Source organism: Thalassophryne amazonica, chromosome 20, assembly GCF_902500255.1.
Source record: "Thalassophryne amazonica chromosome 20, fThaAma1.1, whole genome shotgun sequence".
Lineage (NCBI taxonomy): Eukaryota > Metazoa > Chordata > Actinopteri > Batrachoidiformes > Batrachoididae > Thalassophryne > Thalassophryne amazonica.
The window spans coordinates 6,343,239-6,348,360 of NC_047122.1; the positions used below are offsets into that span (position 1 = coordinate 6,343,239).

General features: G+C 40.3%; 1 long non-coding RNA gene across 1 annotated transcript; it reads left to right on the plus strand.

The window, feature by feature from the left end:
• Positions 1-203: 203 nt before the first annotated feature.
• LOC117501743 lies at positions 204-1,100 on the plus strand. The gene is made up of 3 exons (XR_004558077.1): positions 204-352; positions 668-846; positions 954-1,100. It is a non-coding gene; the product is annotated as an uncharacterized LOC117501743 (long non-coding RNA).
• The last annotated feature ends 4,022 nt before the right edge of the window (positions 1,101-5,122 follow it).

Below are 5,122 nucleotides of genomic sequence, written 5' to 3' on the forward strand. Positions count from 1 at the left end.
TGCCATGACCATTAATACATGTATTTGTATCTTTTTAGTGATACAAGGATAAGTTTACAGGGAATACTAGAGACTATTGCTTCAAGAGTAAACAATGGAGACATTGTACGCTTCAATATAATAAGAAAAAATGTCTGGGATGGAGCATCAAGGGCCATGTGCAGGTCCAATTTCTCACCAGAAAAGAAGATTGATGTCAAGTTCACAGATGATTATGGAATATCAGAGGGTGCCGTTGACAATGGTGGGCCCAACTGAGAGTTTTTCTGGTTGTGCCTATATGAAATCAAGGATAAAATTGGCATCTTTGAAGGCCCACCCAGTGCCAAAGTCCTCACATGCAACTGTAAAGGTGGTTCTTCTTTTCATTTACATTTTTTAATGTTTTTTTTTTCTTAACTGAAAGTTACTCAACTAGACAGTTTGAAGTAAGCCATTATTTTTCAGATTGCCACAATGTAGCACTTAAATGCAATCGGTTTTCAACTGGAACTACTGGGTTAAAGGTCTTACTTAAACCTGTGCAAACAGTGTTCTAGTGAAGAGTAAAATGTTACAAATTTTGGGCTTTAAAGTATAGTCATTCTGGAATGGATGTTAAACCTATCAAAACATTTTTATGACTAAGCTTTCATGTGAATACCCCCCCCCCCCCCCCAATCCACAGCAATGAAAGAAAATAGATACTTCCATGCTGGCCAAATCATGGCAATGTCAATTGGCCATGGGGGACAGAGTCCATGTTTCCTGTCTGTCTTGTATGAGTGTCTTCAAAAAGACCCAGACAGTGTGGCTCTAACCACTGAATGTATTACTGATGTGGAAACAAGGTCCCAGGTGCAGTCGGTAAGGAATTTTAAATGATTGCACTGAGGCACAAATCAGTAATTGGTTGTCATTTGCATGTAGTTAGGCTGTATTTTTAATATTCTTTCCTGTTTTAATATTTACAGATCTTAGAGGCTCAAACACAATCAGAGTTGCCAAATGCAGTGTGTCAGGCAGCCAGTTTAATCAGTCTTGCTGGTCATAATGTCTGTATAACACTTGACAACAAACAAGACACTGCCTTGGACTTGGCTCAGTGGTATATCCTCCAACGGACCCATGCATCCTTTGAAAGGTATGACTATGATGGAAAACATGTATTTGTGGACTGAAATTTACATAAGCGTTAGCTGAAAAATTTTACTGTTTTCCCAAAACTGAAACTATTCCATTTTATCAAATATATTTGTTTCGACTCACTTGGTGAGATTTTCAATGGGTTACATACATAAACTGAGATGACTGTCACTTTAAACAGCATTGAGTATACCAGCATAATGGAATTGTTAAATCTTCTGAATGACTTGCAGAATGAGTTTATTAGGGGAACTTTGGCTGTATTTAAGGGCCACTCTGGAGAACCAGTGCCTCATTGTGTTTCGGTGTGTAGGATTTAGTGTCATCCAGTGGTGAAGATGCACATTGTAACAAACTGAAAACAACTTGCATATCTTCCCCTTTTCAAGCAGTGGCTATCAGATTTGATCATGCTCCCAAGTGAATCGTTTTAGTTTTTCAGAAATTATATATTTACAGTGTTTCCCAGATGCTTACTTTTTTAAACTTGTTTGCTGGTGCTGTGACATATTTCAAAGTTAATATTTTAAAAAATACTGCATTACCCCCTGTTACAAGTTATTCCTGTATACTGATCTGAACGTGGTACGGTCTCACTCCAGAGCAGAAGGTGGTGGTAATACCCCATTAAGATAGACGCCAGCTGCTGTAGAACAAAAAGATCTGAATGAGAGTATTCGCTAGTGCTCCATGTTGCTGTAGCCACGACATGACCAAGCTGCCTTGTTCCCTGGATGGAAACCACCCAGGCAGACAACCAGTCCATCTCCATATCTCTAAAACAACATCAATCTACTGTAGCCAGGTGAAAAAGGGGCATCCCCTTAGCTCTCTGCATGACTTCACCCATAGAGTCATTTTGAAGACCTAAATTTTCTGCTCTGGGAACCTTACTCAGCATTTGCATAAAACATGTATTTTGGTGCTGCCTAGCAGATGGCATAGTGACCACTTGTCGCCGTAAACTACCCAGATTGATTGATTGAAAATGATTAATAGCTGGTTGCTTTTCTTCCAGCTCTTGTAGCTAATGTGACCAAGGAGCTAAAGGTAGATTTCACAGTTCTGTCTTGCACTGCATCAGTTGGGCAGTGCAGTCTCATTTGAGGGCGGGTGCTAAAGGGTTAAAATATGACACAGTAGTCTTACATCTGGGGACAGCCCTCATATGTCCCCATCAGAAACGTGGCACTTCCTGAGTTTTTGGGCAAATTACATGCAAACAAAGTGAAAATTGAAAGAATGATGATGCAGTGGAAATCAGACGTGTTGCAGGTTTGTTTGTGACCCGGAGCTCAAACATGTCAAGGCGGTTGTGCGGGTGACAGACGACAGCTACTCTGTCAAGATGTATAGGCTAAAACTTACCAACACAAGCTCTTCAATTTGTCTAGTCTTCCCTTCTCCACTGGGAACAACAACAAAAAAAACCTGCACTTTTTGTGACTGCTTTGGTGAGTGCTGCCAAAAACAAAACAGTACACCATCTTTCTGTGTGAAGCGATGCTGTGTTTGTGTTGCACAATGGCAGGCTGTCCCCAGAAGTGGGCACATCCCGCCATATCATGCAGAAGTTTAAACAAGACTGCACCGCCCTATTGTTTCATTGTGGTTCTAAGGTTCTGATGGCCCTTTAGAAGAGTCATTCATTAATTTCCATATTACTGCTTTCCTCAGTGATGTGACTCGTGTATTTGCTGTTGTTGCTATTTCTAGGTTCAGAGAAGGCTTAAAGTCCTTATGTGTCTTAGATGCTCTCCAGAAATACCCTCAACAGTTAAAAGGACTCTTTGTGAAGACTGAAAAGCCATTAACTGCAAGTGATGTGGAAAACCTGTTTGACATTGTTCATGCGGAAAAGTGGAGCAATGCATTTGAACAGGAATGCTGCACCCTTGCATTCTGGCAGGACTATCTTCAGGATGCTGAATGTAAGTTACCTGTGGCTACCACCTCCATACTGAATTTTAAAATAAAATGGAAATGGGTTGCACAGACTAGTATTTGGTGTTCTTCCCAGTCTACTCTTCAAATACATAAGTACATTTGTGTGATGTTTAAAGACAAACAGTGCCCTGTTCTTGCCACACTATTGTTTATTAATTCTCTTTGCTGTTATAAGGGTGTCTGTTTTGTGTGTGTGTGTGTGTGTGTGTGTGTGTGTGTGTGTGTGTGTGTGTGTGTGTGTGTGTGTGTGTGTGTGTGTGTGTGTGTGTGTGTGTGTGTGTGTGTGTGTGTGTGGGGGGGGGTGTTCTGTAAAAATAAACCATTCTGAGTCTTGTCATGTATGATCTGTTCATTAAAATAGAGCTGCAAGCAGCGATTTAGGGTGTCAAGCAGGAGGCCCTTAATGTCAAATGACCTCAAATTTATGCGGCCCTCACAATGGAGCACCGTGATCCAGTACAGTTGTGTTCAAAGTAATAGCATTGTGTTTAAAAAAAACAAAACTAAAGCTCAAATTCCTTATAATTCATTTCTACACACCCAAATGCATTGGGAATACTGTACATTTGAATTACTTCTCAGAAAGTAGGGGGAGGATTAGGATGTTCAAAAAATAGCAGTGTCTGCATTGTATTTGACCATCTCCAACATCTACTGTATAAACTGAAAAATGATTAATTTTTCCAGTGAATGACTGAACTAATATGTAGTTGTATAACCACTGTTTCTGAGAACTGCTTCACAACTGTGTTGCATGGAGTTGACCAACGTCTGGCACCTGTGAGCAGATATTTCAGGACAATTGGACTACATTCTACAATTTCTCTGCATTTCTTAGGGCCCCTTCACACACAGTGCGAATTTGGTCGATTTGCATGTAAAGTGCACATGAAGCAGGAATTGTATGCAAAATGTGTAGAATTGTACCTGCTTCTAAGGCCTCATACACCTGTTGCTGCAACTATTTGCACACGCCAGCGGCTATAAAAGGCATAGGTATTAAAGGCACTGCGCTGCGGTGGTTTGAATCATATTTGTCTAATAGATTACAATTTGTTCATGTAAATGGGGAATCTTCTTCACAGACTAAAGTTAATTATGGAGTTCCACAAGGTTCTGTGCTAGGACCAATTTTATTCACTTTATACATGCTTCCCTTAGGCAGTATTATTAGATGGTATTGCTTAAATTTTCATTGTTACGCAGATGATACCCAGCTTTATCTATCCATGAAGCCAGAGGACACACACCAATTAGCTAAACTGCAGGATTGTCTTACAGACATAAAGACATGGATGACCTCTAATTTCCTGCTTTTAAACTCAGATAAAACTGAAGTTATTGTACTTGGCCCCACAAATCTTAGAAACATGGTGTCTAACCAGATCCTTACTCTGGATAGCATTACCCTGACCTCTAGTAATACTGTGAGAAATCTTGGAGTCATTTTTGATCAGGATATGTCATTCAAAGCGCATATTAAACAAATATGTAGGACTGCTTTTTTGCATTTACGCAATATCTCTAAAATCAGAAAGGTCTTGTCTCAGAGTGATGCTGAAAAACTAATTCATGCATTTATTTCCTCTAGGCTGGACTATTGTAATTCATTATTATCAGGTTGTCCTAAAAGTTCCCTAAAAAGCCTTCAGTTAATTCAAAATGCTGCAGCTAGAGTACTGACGGGGACTAGAAGGAGAGAGCATATCAATCAATCAATCAACTTTTTTCTTATATAGCGCCAAATCACAACAAACAGTTGCCCCAAGGCGCTCCATATTGTAAGGCAAGGCCATACAATAATTATGAAAAACCCCAACGGTCAAAACGACCCCCTATGAGCAAGCACTTGGCAACAGTGGGAAGGAAAAACTCCCTTTTAACAGGAAGAAACCTCCAGCAGAACCAGGCTCAGGGAGGGGCAGTCTTCTGCTGAGACTGGTTGGGGCTGAGGGAAAAAACCAGGAAAAAGACATGCCGTGAAGGGGGGCAGAGATCGATCACTAATGATTAAATGCAGAGTGATGCATACGGAGCAAAAAGAGAAAGA